An 18,189-nucleotide genomic window follows, 5' to 3' on the forward strand; every position below is an offset into this window, starting at 1 on the left:
ATGACCTCAGCTGGGGCAACTGAGGTGACCGGCTCTGTTCTACATGTCTGTTATCCTTCAGCAGGCTAAACCAGGTGTGCATTCATGACAATTGTAGAGGCAAAAGAGAGAATGCTCCAGCTCACGAGCTCATTGAAACAAAAAATAAAATTACAATTTTTTCCCTTTAAAAAAAAATCTTATTCTGAGATGACTACAGATTCACATGAAGTGGTAAGAAATATAGCAAGATTCCATATGTACCCTTTACCCAATTTCCCTCAATGATGACATCTTGCAAAATTATATGGTACATTATCACAATCAGAATATTGACATTGATACAATCCACTGACTTTATTCAGATTTTTCCAGTTTACTTGTAGTCATTTGTGTGTGTGTGTATGTATTTGTATTTAGTTCTAAAATTCTGTCATTTTAGGAATGTTGTATAAATGGAATCATACAGTATTTAACATTTTGGGATTGGCTTTTTTCATAGTGTAATTCTCTGGATGTTCATAAGTTGGTAAATGTATGAACAGTTTGTTCCTTCTTATTACTGAGTACTATTCCATGGTATGGATGTGCCACTCACCATACCTGTTAACTGTTAACTCACCAATTGAAAAATAATTGGTTTCTTCCAAGTTTGGGGGCTGTTACAAAGCTGCTATGAACAGCTGCTTTTTGTTGTGTACAGGTTTTTGTGTGAACATAAATTGCCATTTTACTGGGATGAATATCTAAGTGCAATTAATGTGTTGTGTGGTAGCTGCATATTCAGTTTGATAAGAAACTGTCAAACTCAGAGTGGCTATATCATTTCACATTCCCACTAGCAATGTACGAATAATCTAGTTTCTCCACCTCCTTTTCAACATTTGGTTGTCACTATTTTTTGTTTTAGCCATTCTGATAGGTGCACAGTGATATCTCATTGTGTTTTTACTTTTTATTTTCCTAATGGCTAATAAAGTTGAAAACTTTTTAATATCCTTATGTGCTGTCTACATATTCTCTATGATGAAATGACTGTTCATGCTCTTGACCATTTCTGAATTGGATTGTTCACATTTTTATTGCTGGGTTTTGAGAGTTCTTTATATATTCTGTATATTTTTGGTTGACATATTGTCTCCTAGTCTGTAGCTTGTCTTTCCATGCTCTTAACAGGGTCTTCTAAAGAGCAGATGTTTTTAATTTTGATGATGTCCAATTTATCAATTTTTTCCTTTATGGATTATGCTCTTGGTTTTAAATCTAAGAAATCTTTGCCTAGCCCTAGACCCCAAAGATTTTCTCCTATGTTTGTTCTAAATATTTTATAGTTTCACATTTTACATTTATATCTATATATGGGTTGATTTTTATATAATGTTAGGGTTTAGGTCAAGGTTTATTTTTAGCCCATGGATATCAGTTTGCTCCAGCACGATTTGTTGGAAAGGCCATTCTTCCTTCATTGAATTTCTTTTGCACCTTTGTGAAAAATCAGTTGGACATATTTGTGTGGGTCTATTTCTGGGTTCTTTATTTTGTTCTGTTGATCTGTGTGTCTCTCCCTCTTCCAATACCACATTGTTTTGATTACTATAGTAATCAAGGTATTAGGTAGGGTGAATCCTCTTCATTCTTTTTTTTTCAAGATTGTTTCAGTTATTTTAGGGCTTATGCCTTTCTAGAATAAATAGAAGAAGCTTGCCTATGCCTACAAAAAACCTTGCTGGAATTTTGATAGGATAACACTAAATAGATCAATTTGGGGAGAATTGATAATTTCAATATGTTGTTTGCTAATTCATAAACATGGCATATCCCTTCATGTATTTAGGCTTTATTTGACTTCTTTAATCAGAACTGTGATTTTCAGCATACAGGTCCTGTACATATTTTGTTACGCATATCTATCTAAGCATTTCATTTTCTTTGGTATGATTGTAAATGGTATTTTAAAAAAATTTATCATGTGTTAATTTTTAATATATAGAAATTTGATTGATTTTTTAATTTTTGTGTGTTGATCTTGTTTCTTGCAACCTTTCTGAACTCATTTATGAGTTCTAGGAGTAGTTTTTGTTTTCAGTTTTCAATGTAGACAGTTTATCATCTACAAATAGGGACAGTTTTATTCTTTCCTTTGTAATCTGTATGTCTTCCTTTGCCACCTTGCTTTATTGCAGTGGCTAGAACTTCCAGTACTATGTTAAATAAGAATTGTGGGAGAGGGAATCTTGCCTTCTTTCCAATATAAAGAGGAATGCATTAAACTTTCACCATTATGTGTAACCTCAGCTGTTGGTTTTTGGAGATGCCCTTTATCAAGTTGAATAGTTCTCCTTTATTCCTTGCTTGCTGAGAGTTTTTATCACACATTAATGTTGGGTTTTGTCCAATGGTTTTACTGTATCAGTTGATATGATTATGTTTTTTCTCGTTTAGCTTGTAGATTTGGTGGATTGCATTGATTGATTTTGAAATGTTGAACCAACCTTGCATACCTGGGATAATTCTTTTCATACATTGTTAGATGCTATTTGTATTATTTTGTTTAAGATTTTTGCATGTAGGTGGCATGAGAGACATTGGTCTTCACTTTTCTTTTTTAGTACTGTCTTTCTCTGGTTTTGGTATTAAGGTAATACTGGCCTCATAAAGTGAGTTGGGAAGAATTCCCTCCTCTATTTTCTGGAAGAAGAGATTTTGTAAAATTGAAGTTAATTGTTTTTTAAATGTTTGGTAAAATTCTCCAGTGAAGCCATGTGGTCCAGAGAATTTTTTGTTGTTGTTGGTAGCTTTTAAATTACATATTCAATTTCTTTAATGACTATAGGAGTATTTGGTTATCTATTTTAGCTTGGTTAGATTTGGTAGTTTGTAACTTGCAAGAAATTGGTTCATTTCTTCTAACTGTTGTATTTATAAATGTAAAGTTGTTTGTAGTATTCCCTTATTATCTTCCTTTTCATGACTTCAAGATCTGTAGTTATATCTCCTGTTTCATTCCTGATTATGATTTGTATGTCCTCTCTTTTTATTTTTGTCAATCTTGCTAGAGGTTTAATAATTTTATTAATATTTTTTTCAAGTTATCAGTTTTGGATTCATTGGTTTGCTCAATTTTCCTCCTGTTTTCAATTTAATATATTTCTATGATTATTATTGTTGTTAGTATTTCCTTCTTTATGCTTGCTTTGGGTTTATTTTTCTTTTCTTCTTCCAGTTTTCTTTTTTCTGAAATAGTATCTTAGACTATTAATTTGAGATCTTTCCTCTTTTCTAATGTGAGCATTTAGTGTTATAAATTTCCCTCTTGGAATTGCTTTATCTGTGGCACATATATTTTTAAATACTGTATGTCAATTTTCATTCAGTTTATGTATTTTTAAAATTTCCTTTGAGGCTTCCTGTTTGACCCTTGGATTGTTTAAAAATTTGTTATTTAATTTCCAAGTATTTGAAGATTTTCTTTTATTTTTCTGTTATTGATTTCTAGTTTGATTCTGTTTTTGTTGAAAGACTGGATGACTTGATTTCTTTTAAATTTGTTGAGGATTGCTTTATGATCCAGGTTATTGTGTATTGTAAATGTTTCATTTTCACTGCTGCTGAAGGCTCTGTAAGTGCCAATTGGTTCCTGTTGGTTGATGGAATTGTTAAATTCTTTTATATTTTTGTCTGTTTTCTGTCTAGCAGCTGTATCAGTTGCTGAAAGTGGGGAGTGGAGGTCCCAACAATAAGTGTAAACTTGTCTATTTCTCCTTTTAGCTCTACCAGTTTATATTCATGTGTCTTAATCTGTTTGTGCTGCTAGAACAGAATACCTAAGACTAGGCAATTTACAAAGAACAGAAATTTATTTCTCACAGTTCTGGACACTGAGAAGTCCAAGATCAAGGCACAAGCATCTAATGAGGGCCTTCTTGCTGCATTCTGTCATGGTGGAAGAGCAAGGGAGGGAACCTAACTCCCACTTTTAAAGCCCTTTTAAAGCAGTATTAATCTAATTATGAGTTGGAGCCTTCATGACCTAAACACCTTCCAAAAGGCCCCACCTCCCAACACTGTTGCATGGGGGATTAAGTTTCTAACCCATAAATTTTGGGGCACACACTCAGACCATAGCAATGTGTTTTGAAGGTCTGTTGCTTAGTGCATATACATTTAGGATTGCTGTAATTTCTTGGTGAATTGATTGTTTCATCATTATGTAATATCCTTCTTTGTCCTTTATAATTTTCTTTGCTCTCAAGTCTACTTTATTAGAAGTTAATATAGCCACTCCCGCTCTTTAAGATTATTATTAATGTTAGCATAATTTATCCTTTTCCATTCTTTTACTTTCAAACTTTGCCCCTGTATTTGAAGTGAGTTTCTTGTAGACACTGTATTGTTGGGCCATGTACCTTTATCCACTCTGGAAATCCCTGTCTTTTAATTTGTACCTTTAGATAACTAACATTTATAATAACTATTGATGTGTTAGGGCTTAAGTCTATCATTTTAAAATTTATTTTCTGTGTTTCCTCTGTTTCTCATTTCTGTTTCTTTTTTCTTGCCTTCCTGTGGGATACTTGAACATTTTTAAGGACTCTTTTATTTATACTGTTTTTAAGCATATTTGTATTTGTTTTGTTTGTATTATTTTTGTATAGTTTATATATTTAGTGGTTGCCCTAGATATTATGATATCTGTACATAATTTATCACAGCCTACTTGTATCAATGTTGTATCACATTGAATGAAAGATTGAAACTTTACTTCTATTTAGGTCCTTTTACCCTTCCTACTTTTTAAATATAATTGTCCTAAGTATTTCCTCTGTGTACATTAGGCACTACATCAATTAATGTTGTAATTTTTGCTTCAACCATAAGATATGATTTAAAAAATTCAGGAGGATAAAGAAAGTCTATTATTTTAATTATTATTTTTATCTATTCCATTGTATTTTTGTGTTAGTCTGTTTGGGCTACTTTAACAAACTACCATAAGTTGGGTGGTTTATAAACAACAAAAGTTTATTTCTCACAGTTCTGGAGGCTGATAAGTCCAAGATCAAGGTGCTGGCAGATTCAGTGTCTGGTGAGGGTCCACTTCCTGGTCCATAGATGGCTGTCTTTTCTCTGTGTTATCACATGGTTGAATGGGTGGGGGAACTCTCTGGGGCTCTTCCCTCATGATATTGTCACCTCTCAAAGTCCTCCACATCCGAATACTATCACATTGGGGGTTAGGATTTCAACATATGAATTTTGGGGTGACACATACAGTCTATATGAAGTTCTAATTCTTCTTTTGTTATCATCTTCATTCTGTTTGAAGAGATTTCTTTAGCCATTCTTTAAGGGTAGGTCTGATGGTGACAAATTCTTATAGGTTTCTTTCATCTGGAAATTTCTTCATTTCCTCTTCATTTTAAACAATAGTTTTACCAGATCCAGAATTCATGACTAACCAGTTATTTTCTTTCAACACTTGAAAAAATGTTTTACCTCTTCTTTTTAGTCTCCATGTTTTCCTATGAGAAATCTGTCATTTAACTTGATATTCTCTTATAAGTAATGCCTTGTTTCTCTCTGGTTGCTTTTATGATTTTTCTTTGTCTTTAGTTTGCAGGAGCTTAATTATAATGTGTCTTAGCATGGATTTCTTTGGATTTATCCTATTTGGGATTTACACCGCTTCTTGAATCTGTAGGCTTATTTCTTTTCTCAAATTTAGGAAGTTTTCAGCTGTTATTTATTCAAATACTTTTCCAGCTCCATGTTCTTTTTCCTCTCTTTCAGGAACTCCGAAGATATAAGTGTTATTGATCCATGGGTCCCTTAGGGCCTGTTTATTTTTTTCAGTCAACTTTATTTGTTCAAATTGAGCCAATTTTATTGATCTGTCCTCAAGTTCGCTGATGCTATGAGTATATTTTGTCATTTTCACTCTACTTTTGAGCCCATCCATTGAATTTTTATTTCAGTAACTATTCAGTTTAATTTTCAGTTGTATAATTTTCATTCATTTTTTAAAATACAGTTTATTTGCTGAAGTTTTATATATTTTAATATATTCAAGGGAATTTGTAATTACCTACTGATGCAATTTTATGACAGCTGCTTTAAAATCCCTGTCATACAGTTTCAGCATCTGATACATCTCATTATTGTTGTCAGTTGATTTTCTTTTCTCATTCAAGTTGAGATTTTCCTAGTCCTCAATCTTATTTAAATCTTCTTAATTTCAGCAGGAAGTCACCCTGTTTAGGTTTAGAGCGTAGATTCCAGCATACTTTAGTGGGCTTTACTTCCAATGACATTTGGCACTAGGAATACACGCTGATCCTGTAGCCAGCATTTTATCTTTAGCAGTTTTGCCAGATCAGAGTATGGCCTCTGATTTATCTGCTATATCTGAATGACAATTCAGAGCTGCATATTAATTTCCTCATAATTTTTGCTTTTACCACATACTCTCTCTCAGAGCATAGCCTGTCCCCTGTAAGTCACTGTCAGCCAACTGTCCCTCTAGTCAGGTCTGCACTCAGTCCTAATGGGGCAGTGGAAGGACTCCTGGAGCAGCTGCACTGTCACTGCTGGGAGTGCTGGCAAAATTAATTGAGAATCAAATATTTGCCTACTCCAGAGTGATTTATCACAATTAAAAGGAATTATTATCTGCCCTTTGGGTCAAGCCAGAGATTTCAAGGGTTTGACTGCTAGAACATGTAAATAAATCAAGCTAGAGAAGAATCTTCCTGGATTTTAGTTTGGTGCAAACTGTATTAGTCCATTTCTGTTCCTTATAACAGAATACCTGAAACTGGTAATTTATAAAGAAGTAGAATTTATTTCTTATGGTTTTAGAAGCTGGAAAATCCAAAGTCCTTCTCACTTGCTCTCCTCATAAAGCCATCGTAACCACACCCATGATCACCCATTAAACTATCAATGAATTAATTCATTGTTGAGGTACAGTCCTCACAATCTAATCACCTCTTTAAGGCCCCATCTTTCAATTACCATGGTAGAATTTCCGACCCTCTTCACACTGTTACAATGTGGATTAAGTTTCCATCAAACAAACTTTTGGGGGATGCATTCAATGCACGGCACAGCTGAACTTTCTGATTGAGATGCCAATAGGTGCCCAGAGTTAGTTCTAAAGACAGTGTTCAGGAGCACAGTGAGGGCCATCCACAGTCCTTGAAAGTCTCTCAGGAAGGTACCAATTCTAGAAACCAAGGGTCTTTCAGTGAGTCCAACACAGTTAAGTTCTTCCATGTTAGAACTCATTGAGATTTTTTCGGTTGAGAACCAGATATTGGTTTAGAGCTTGTCCAGAAGTTAGGGTGACTGTGGGAGCAGCCAAATCCTATTTCCAATCTCATGTTCTCTCTAAGACATATGCTCATCAACTGGATGGAGGGCATTGTTTGAATTATTTCCTTTTTCATCCCCCTTATTTTTTTGAATAGTGCATATAATTGAGATTGCAAAAGTCAAATCCACTGTGATATAGCCATTCTCTAGTGAGATACCAAGAAGCTGTGACTTTTCAAAGTTAGAAAGCACTTTGGTGGCAGTTCTGGAAAACTCCATCCTATAAATGATGATGACAGCTGGAATGGATTAACTTTCACTAATGACTCAAATCAAGCCCAGGGCTGGATCAGATGATCAAAGCTGACCTAGGAGTTAAAATGTAACATTGTATTAGTGGCATAGTTATTTATCTTTGGCGAGGATCTTACAGATCAACTCTTAGGAACATTGTTTATAAGCTAGGAAAATTGTGTTGTGTTCAAGCTTTTTCAGTGACAAGGGGGTTTTCCTAGTGCTTGCTTGCTAGGCATAAAGGGGACCAAAATGATCTGTTTACAGGCAAGAGCTTGTAGCTCCAGGATATCATAGGCTTTTGGAAAGTGGAGAGGGTTTATCTGATTCCAAAGAAAGTGGGCTGTGTACACAACAGTCTGCACATCTGACTTCAGGCTGGCATCGGCTGTAAAGGAGTCTCCTAATTAACTCGACACAAACAGCTCTCACCCGTCTTCAGCCTCCTGAGGCCTTTGCCACCCCTGAAACCCATGACCCTGCCACTTCTCCCCAGGGAGCAACTTGATAGCCGCTTTGCATTCGGATAAAAGAAAGGGAACTGCCAGAGCTGCCCTCGGATGCCCTCACCCATAGAGGGCCACTGCTCTGTCATTTTCCTCCTGACTTCTTCCGGTTTCTGCTTTAATGACCAAGGCTACCTTTTGGGCAGCTATTTCTTAATGTCGCCTGCAATTGAGACTCAAATAGTAAAATATACATAACCGGCCGTTTTACCAAGTCATCATTTATGAGTATAGCTCGATTAATTTGTTTAGTCAGATGTAGAGGGGCAATAAAAAGTGATTGACTAAAAACAATTAAAACAGTAAAAGTAAATTGTTTGTGTCCATTAAAACCTGCTGAGGCTGTCAGTAGAAAATTGTGGGCCTCGATGTGAAAATTAAAACTATTGATTTTCCCCTGTATGTATGTGAATATCAGAATTCTAATTTGTTTTGTTTTTACTGGCTGAAAGCCCCTGAGGTCAAAATGAAGGTAGGTCTTTCAATAAGCTCCTTTGGTGGAGTTAATAAAGATTTGGAAAGACAAATATGATAAGAAATGCCCTCGACGTTTTAGGGGAGAATTATGTGTCTGATTGTTACCCAAGTTGTACTGCTGCATGCTAATACTTTGTAATTTATTGCATTTTAGGGGTGAAAATGGAAAATCAACTGCAGAATATATGACATTCATAGGGTTGAATTTTTAGGGCTTTGCCTTAATTTATGTGAGTGAGATATTTTTTATTATTGTCATTTTATTTTTTTATGTGCTACACTAAATCTTGTATTCCACGAACTATTATTTTTTAGTGTTCAATTAAAATACTAACATAAAAGGAGTTTTACATAGATGGATCTTGACTCATAATAAGAAAACTTGGGGGAAAACCCTCTGAATCAGACGAAGAGGTTTTCAATCAAGAGATAGGATGGAATTAAAGCGCAGAAGGCTGTAAAAACTGTGCAACATGTTTGGAGTTCTTAGTACTAGGCAATCTTTCATTGTATTAGGTTGAGCATGAGTTACTATTAGGTTTACATCATTAATAAATCATATATTGAGAATGCAAACTATTACACTCGGTAATTAAGTGAACGATCAATAAACAAGTCAGACTTTCTTTTAATCTTTAAATATAAGTCAGGCATGCGTTTTGAAGTAGGGTTTAAACGTTATACACTCAAATCTTTGAATGTGGCATTTAAAAAGCTATCACAATTGTGGCATTATATAAACGTGACTCTCACACACTGATATTTATGGGAAAAGTGATTCAGAAGAAAGTTCAAATAAATAGCACATTTTTCCTCTCGGGAAATTTTTAGTTCATTCCCCACCCTCACCCCCATGCACTATCAAAAAGGAATATAAACTACTCACTGTGGTTTAATGCTGTGGCCTCTGAATGCTTCTGTGTCAGTGACTCATGTTAGTGAGCAGGAGAATCGCTTATTTTACAGGTAGATTGCTAGACACTATCTCCAGATATTCTGACATAGGAGGTTGGGCAGGGCATAAATATGTGCTTTTTTAAAAAGTGCTCCAGGTAGTTCTAATATGGGAGGCCAGAGGACCACCTATGGAGAAACATGCTCCAAAGCAAGGATGCTTAAGCCTTTGGGAGTCAGCAAGCCTTTTGAGAATCTGCTCAGGACGGTATACATACTTATTTATTTAATTTTTTTTTTCTTTCTGAAAATGGCTAGATTCTACGGTCTTATGTTAACTCCTGCTACTTTCTCTCTCTCTCTTTTTTTAAACAGAGGTGGGTAAGCAGTTTCACCTGGAGGAGGCATTAAGTAGAGAAACATCTGGGGTTTTTCTTCAGTTCCCCTGCAAGGCCGCTTTGTGGGACCTTGAGAGTTCTCCCAGCCTGTGAGCTGACGGTTTCGGGGATTGCTTGGTGGCTGCTGGCTAGTGTCTGCATGTGAGTGGTGACAGGTGTGCGGGCCGCTGTGTTGCAATCAACCCCTCTCTTTATATATGAAGATTGCTTACTTGGCCATAATTTTGAAATTATTTAGGGAAATGAAGTCCTGTGCCCTTTAAGCTGGTGAATGGCGAATAGGGGTTGGGATGTGCTTGGGACAGAGGTGTTTAGCTCTCATGCCTCATGGGAAGACCACACAAAGTCAACCAACCCAGCTCTTTGGTTCCAGCAGAGGGGACAAGCAGGAGTGTTGGGCGGGCCCTGCAGAGTCAGAGGGTCCCACTGGACTACAAATGGGCAGATTCAAGGTAAGCTTTCGCTGTAGATCAACTGCAAACTATACAACATTTAATATGTCCTTTCTTGAAAACAGGAGTAAAAGTGAATTTAAGGGTTCAGGTAGGCAATACAATCCCATGCTTCCAAACTTTAGAAGTATAAAAGACTGTAGAGTGATAAGCCCTCTCTCATCTCAGGCTTCCAGTTTGTTGTGTAACTTAGGAGACATTTTATGCAAATGATAGCAGATATATGATGAGTCTTCAAAAAGTTCCTGGAAGTATTTGTATTATTTTTTAATTCAATTTTACCACAAACTTTTTGAGGTGCCCTCATGTACATACATGTATTATACTCATATTTATCTTTTTTTTATTTTAACAAATGGTAGCCCACTAAATACATGATTTTGTAAGTTTTAAAATATATGTTGCATTCCTCTCTAGGGCAGAATTTAGGAAGCCAATGCGATCATGCCTGTGTCGATTTCATTGCTCTTTCCCCACCTCAAACTAAACACTGTGTATAACCCCAAACGGATGTGGGCTGGTCACGAACATCAGCTCCTTTCATGAAGCTGACTCTTCTGGTTTGCAGCCATGCTCTGGAGCAAGGTCAGAGACACTGGAAGGTGTAACATGCTGCATTTTGAGTATCCACTGAAGACTCAGTGGAGAGGTTGTAAGAATAAAAACAAGGAGGGGGATTGGCTCATAATTGGCACAAAGTCTCCCCTCAAACTGGTGCTTCCACTTTTCCGGTTCCCAAGGCTGGCCCCAGGGGCAGAGGTGTTTTTCTGGGTGGCTAACAGCATCTCCAGTGGGCACTGGATAGGGGATCAGGGCTGGGGACTGTGGACATGTTACTTTGCTTTTCTCACCTAGAAGATGAAATTTTTATTGTTCTCAAACCTAATGATTACCAGAACCACATGGGGGCTTCTGAAAAACTGAATTCCAGGGTCCTGCTCTCAGAAGTTTTGCTCTTTCCCTCATACTAGACACTGTGTATAATCCCAGATCACACAAAGTCATCTGGCATGGGGGTTGAGGGAAGTGAATTATTAACAAGTTGCCAAGGTGATTCTGAAGCAGGTGGTCTGTGGACTAGGAACTGGCATAGACCAGAGGCTTTCTGAAGTCTTGCCCAACTCTAAACTGAAATAGTTTTTACCAGCATCTACACGAACCCGTCCCACCTGGACCACTAAGACTTAATGTAAATTTAACTACTCACCTTCAGGCTGAATTTACAACAGAACAAGTGTTGTCATCTGTCTTAGACTAAACAAAATCCCACCCCATGAACCACAGAGCCCAAAACTTTCCCACCGATTAACTGTACCAGCTGTGGTTCAGACACCCCTTTTGTTCTCATTAGGAACAGGTCTATTCCAAATAAGCCACTTAAAAACATCACCTGGGAGTCCCACATTCCCTGCGTCTTGTTATACAACTTTGCACATAATATATCTGTGCGGGTGTATGTGTGTGTAATGTATTCAGGAGTAGACAAGGTTTGCTTCTTATCCAGTTTCATCCTGATAGTCCTGATGTATCTTCCAGCTGATTGGGAGCAGCACTTCCAACATAAACATCATTTTCCTTTGATTTCATAGTGTAATTGTTAAACTGCATGGTGTTTATTATAGTGTGTTTTGGGCCATGTGCATGAGAATCACCTGGTGAGCTGGTTAAAACATGCAGGTTTCTGGGTCTTGGTGCAGATCATTGAATCACAGTGACTGTGGGCAGGGCCATGGCATCTGAATTTTAACATGTTCCCCGAAGCGATAATCACAGCACTCACACAAACATGTCCTAATGGCCTGCACACGTGTCTGGTCTTGTTTTACAGTGTTAAGCCAGTGAGTGGAGGCTAGTTTGAAACTTAGCTTTCTGATCATTTTCATCAAGGGCTCCTTCCAAACCAGATCAACAGCCATTTACTAAGTACAGAACTTGTTCCTGCTTGTACTTTTGGTTTGGTCATTCTTCCAGCCCAATATTCCTCATACTTCATGGTGTTTGTGAATCCCCTGGGGAATTTTGTTAAAATGCAGATTCCAACTTAGTAGGTCGGGGGTGGGCCTGAGACTCTGCATTTCTAACAGGCTTGCATTTGACACTGACGCTGACAGTCTGGGGACCATACTTTGAGTAGCTCTGTTCAGCCGGCAGATTTGTCTCCAACTAGGATTCCCTCCTTAAGGCCTGTCACATGTCGCTGGCTGTCCTGGCTGAGTATCCTGCTTTTATTCTTTTTGTAGATGAAGGAAGCCTGAGACTCCTGGGAGGGAGACCCAGCTCTGTCCCCACCCCTCTAAATCTGTGATGGAGGAAGGCAGCCAATTACATTACGAGCCAAAGGACCTATTGATCTGGTGCAGTGGGAATAGATAGTATTGAATTGGAAACAGCCGGCTCCCTGCATTTCAGGGGGAGCCTCGGGAGAGCAGAGACTGTCTTTGCTTTAGTTTATTTTGTAATTAAGGGGAAAGGAGCCCAAGCTAAAATGTCGCTTGAGGGCCTGGGCTTTTAAGTTTATGTCACTGAGCAGCCTATGAATCAAACCACCCACTGTGAAGCTGTCAGTTCTGATATCATTTCTCTGTCTCTGTGGCTTTATGCAAATGCTTTCCCCTCTCCCAGTATTAAGTTCATGGAGGTGGCAGTCACAGCCCGTGTCCTATGCCAGATGTGCTTCCTTGCCTGTGTGCTTGCGTCTGATTTCGGAACTCCTCTGCGTGGTCCCCTCGGCCTGTGGAATGGAGGTGACATGGGTTTTCTCAGAGGCCTGTTTGAGGGGAATGGACTTGGAAGTTCTTACAAATGTGAAGACTGTTGGTGGAGGGAAAAAATGTGTATATTTGATTGTATGGGAACCCAATTTAAGGAGGCTTTCCTGATGAACTTGGTTGGTGAGCCCAGGCCTAATGAAGCCCCTTCATCAATCAGGGCTCAGCATGAATACCTGGCCTTGGGAACCCCTCTCAGACCACTCCAGAGGAATGCATCGGGCCCCTGGCCTGTGTTCTCACGGCCCCTGGACTCTCCTTTGTCACATGACTGTAGTGTAATGTGAGTGTGGCTGAAGCTCAGGGAGGTCCTGGCCTTGGTCTGCTGTGGTTCCCAGCAGTTCCCAGAGCCAGACACGTGCCTGGTGCATCTTGAGCACTCAATACATTCTTGGATGGGTGTGCACTCTGTGGGCAAACAAGTGCTTCTTACGTAATTTAATGGGCATTGATCCAAATATAAAGGAAGATGAAACCTAAACTCAACTTTAAATGTTATTTAGAAAGAAATTTTTGCTCTAACCAGCAGAAAACTGTCAAGAACAGTTGATGATTATGTATATTTGCTTCAGTTTTGTTGATGGATGGTGCCAAGTTTTGCAACCACATTGTCCTTACATACACTGATGGTGTAAGTTAATCATAGGCCTGTGAGAGACTGCTAGATATTACTCTAGTATCTCTGTCCCTTAGCAATGGAATCTCCATTTTTTTAGCAGGACACATGGCCACCCAGAATAAAGGCAACACTTGCCAGTCTCCCTTTCAGCTAAGCTTGGTCCTGTGATGGATGTAAATGTGTGATTTCCTGAATTAACTGTCATCGTATTGTTTTCATACTTCCTGCTGATGGACTATGGGTGTGATGATTGGAGGTCAGCAGCCACCTTGTGCTTTGAGGATGGGAGAGCAGCAAGACAGAAGAGTCCTGAGTACTTTTCTGCAGTTGTTCTACTAACCCTGCACTGCCCACCTCTGGACTTCATTTATGTTCATCAAACCACTATTATTTTGTATTTGATATCACTCTCAGCTGAATGGAATCTTAATACAGAGACAGGAGAATTATTCTTAGAAAAGGCCTCTTTGAGGCCGTTATTGGAGTACATGCTGTGGTTTATGATATAGGCGAGGGTGTGTTTGTGACAAGGTTTTGGTAAAGTAATCTGGTGTCAGTGTTACAAGTATGGGCTTGGAGGCAGGTTGGGTCTTAGTCGTCATGAGTCTTTGGACAAGCTCTTTAAGCTTAAATTTCAGTCTCCCTGTCTGTAAAATGGGGATAATAATATAGTGCCTGGTACCTGCTGTTTCTCTTTTTGGTATTTTGAGTTATAGAAACTCCACAGAGCTAATTCTCTAAGGGATTTGTATGGGTTAACAATCCCTCATCCAAAAATTCAAAATTTGAAATGCTCCAAAATCCAAAACTTTGGGAGCCCACATGATACTTGTATTAGTCCGTTTCTATTGCTTATAACAAAATACATGGAACTGGGTGATTTATAAGAGAATGAAATTTATTGCTTACAGTTTCTGAGGCCGGGAATTCCAAAGTCCACGTGGTGGAGGCAACAGAGACCCAGGAGTGTGACATTGTAAGATAGGAGAAGCAGAGAGAGAAAAAGACAGAATCTCCTCTTCTTTTAAAGCCCTCAGAACCAAGCCCCTGACCACCATTTTTAATCCATTCACTACTGCACAGTCCTACAATCCAATGACCTCTTTAAGGCTTCACCTTTCAATTACCATAATAGGATTTCCCACGCTCTTAACAGTCACAGTAGGGGCTAAGTTTCTAATACATAAAACTTGGGGGACACAATTCAAGCTTCAGTGAGTTTTGGGGGACATAATTCAAACCACTGTAGTGCTCAAAGGAAATGCTCATTGGAACATTTCAGATTTCAGATTTTCAGATTTGGATGCTCAACTGGTCTGTATTCTTAAAATATTTTAGAATATGAAAAAAACCCAAATCCAAAACACTTCTCATCCCTAGCATTTCGGATAAAGGATATTTAACCTGTAGCATACAGATGCCTTCTCTAAGTTAGGTTCCTGTGCAAAGAAAATCCAGTTTGGTAAAATATCTCTTTGCAGTTTTTTCTTTCTTTTTAGAAATAAAATCAAATAATCCTACAAGTATACCTAGTTTAATTTATATAATTGTTCTTTTGTGTGGGTTTAAAATTTCAATTATAGGAAGTTTCCTTTTACCGTCTTAATGACAATTCATATGACCTTTTTAATTTGGCACCTCCCAAGTACCAGGTATTTTGCTAAACCCTGGAAACAAACAAATGATCAAGATATAACTGCACCATTGCAGAATTTATAGAAATTGTATGCAGGCCTTTCTGTTTACAATGCAATTTTATGATATTCAAATAATATGTTCTGTGGGGATACAACTCTGGAGATTTGGATGCTATAATTATATTGTTCAGTCCTATTTATGTAAGTATGTGTAAACTGATTCTCAGTAAGCTGGGGGCATTGTCTGTGATATCCAGATGTCAGTTGCTTGCTCCTTGGATATCTGACGAAGCTTGACCTGGACTTAAACTTCTCAGCCTTCTGAGAGTCCAGAGACTTGCTCCCTCTTCCCTAGAGATCTAAAACTTCCTGAACCTTCTTTTCCCAGTGCTTCTTTCTGTCCTGCATTCCTGTTTTCCAAGTATGCCGCTTTGGTTTATATGTGAGTTTATTTAATCTTTCTAGCTACATCATAAGGAATTTGAGGGCAGATATGCTCACAGTTCTTAGGCCAGTGTTTTCTGTGCACCCCTTCCAAAGCGTGTCTGATGTATGGTAGGCAGCTGGGATTCTCAGAGCACGTGATTTCCATCTCTGCTATGGAGGTGGAAACCTGGAAATGGGCTGCTCCAAAGTCAGTAAACCACACAGAGGGCCCTGAGTTCTCTTTAGAAACCCAGGTGGGTTGGAGTTCCTGCTGTAGAGACCTTGCCCTGCCTTTTAAGGTCAGTACTTTATTTGATCCCCTTCCTTTGCCTTCTCTGTTTTATTGGGCCTAATAAAATGGACTGGTTATTTTACTATTTAATAATTTCAAAGATCAAAGGAAGCTAAGTAGTCATTTCTGCTCTTATTAATTAGTCTTCTATTTCTTAAATTAGTTTTCCGTTGATGTTCTCACCAGATAAATGTAACAGCATTTATTCCTCTCCATGAAGGCCATTTAATATCTTAGTGGATTTGGCTTTTCATTTATTCTTGAATTTTAAACAGGAAAAAAAAAATGAGAATGTAAGTTAGAACTGATATGTTTAAAAAGACATATAAGCTGCTTTTTTCCGTTTGATTCTTATTTTCTCAACCAAGCACGCCATCCAGGCACTTACAAATCACGCATTATTGCACTCAGGAGTTTGTAGCTGGGGGTGGGGTGGGTGGGAGGAGCATCCTGGCCAGGTAGTGAAATAATTAAATGTAATGATTTTCTAATCTTTGTGGCAGATGTTCTAATGGTGTTTGTATTTTAATACATAGTACTTTACTCCAGATTTACTTTTCTTTTTAGCAATGTTAAAATTTGGAATTTTATGTGTTTGCATTATGAGTAAAGAGGCACTTACTCCTTTGGAAGCAAAATCTCTGTGGAGTTCCACATAATTGTCAAACTCCTGAGTGGGGACAAGGCATTCTGCCATTCCAATTCTGGTGGGGACCTTGGGATAGTACTGTTACAGCAAGTAGTTTGAGCAGCTGTGTTCCCAAGTACCATCATGAGCAGTGCTGTGCTGGGCACACTCATCAAAGCAGGAGCAAATTCTGTCTCAGGTTTAGGATGAAGAATGCTTTGCTTTGTTTCCCCACAAACCAGGCTGGCCTGTCTGTCAAAGGGAAGGTGGTTTGTGTGGCTTGTTAATCCTATTAGGTTACCTGCCAATTAGAAATTAAAAGATCTGGGGCTACCTTGAAAATGTATAAATAGAATCTCTCAGGTCAGGGTAGAAAAGTTGTTGATACATTTTATGTTACGTGAAAGTCTTCTTGGGTTATTTGGGGTTAGGTGTTTCTGTAGTTAAAATAGCACTTGAAAAAATTGAGAACGTGCAATGATATCAACATGCAAATATTTGTAAGAAAACAGCAACAGACACTATGAAGGACTTGAAAGGATGTTGGGCTGGTGTTATCTTCTCAGAAGCTACAGGCCTATAGCCAAAGTGGGCAGAACCTCCCAGCTGGAGACAGCATCTCCTCTTGGAAAATGCTCACAGCAACACATATGTACAGATCTTCATGTTCCCTTTGATTTTTTTTTTTTTTTTTTCCAACTGCAGTTCTGACTAATGACAAACACTTTGGTGTTTGGCCTTGAAGGTGTGGTGCTTTACTGCTCCTTCTTGGTGAAGGCTGGACCAAAGTGGCAAACAAAGTCTAATTAAATAGCCCTTTTGATGTTCTCCCACCTTTTCTTTCTAGACCCCTCCCTTTGATTGTCTAACATTAAGTGTGTGGTCTTCTGATGTGTGAAAGTTTCCCTTTTCATTATTTATCTTCTTAAAAGTAGGTTGCATGCTATGCATATGGAAATACTGAGGGGAAAGTGTACTCATGTCTGCAACCTACTTTGAAATACATAAAAAAAGGTGAGGTCCATTGATGGATGAATAGAAGAATGAATAGACGTGGTAAAGCAAAATAGTAAAATATTGATCGTAGAATCTGTGTAGCAGTCATCTACTCATAGACAGTCACTGTAAAATTCAACTTTTATGAATGTATGAAACTTTTTATAATTAGATACTGGGAGAGAAAAAGGGCAGGTTTCTACCTTGTGGGAGGCTCACTCGGATAAAACCCAGGCTCTAGGAATAAAATAACTCGTAGACTCACAAAAGTCCTGATTTATGGGCAAACTCGGGGGGCTTTAATGACCTCTGAAGTTTGGGAAGTTCTCAGTCAACATGACTTTGTTTTTCTTTCCTTTTTAAATATATAAATATATATGTTTTTCTTTTCTTTTCTATATATATATATATGTATATATAAATTAACCATAAAAGTCCTGCTTTGTCTTAAAATGTAAGAATTACAGTTATGTGTGACTTAAAAAATGAAATCCCTCTCAGTATCTTTC

The sequence above is a fragment of the Cynocephalus volans genome, chromosome 11 (genome assembly GCF_027409185.1).
Source record: "Cynocephalus volans isolate mCynVol1 chromosome 11, mCynVol1.pri, whole genome shotgun sequence".
In the NCBI taxonomy this organism is placed as follows: Eukaryota; Metazoa; Chordata; class Mammalia; order Dermoptera; family Cynocephalidae; genus Cynocephalus; species Cynocephalus volans.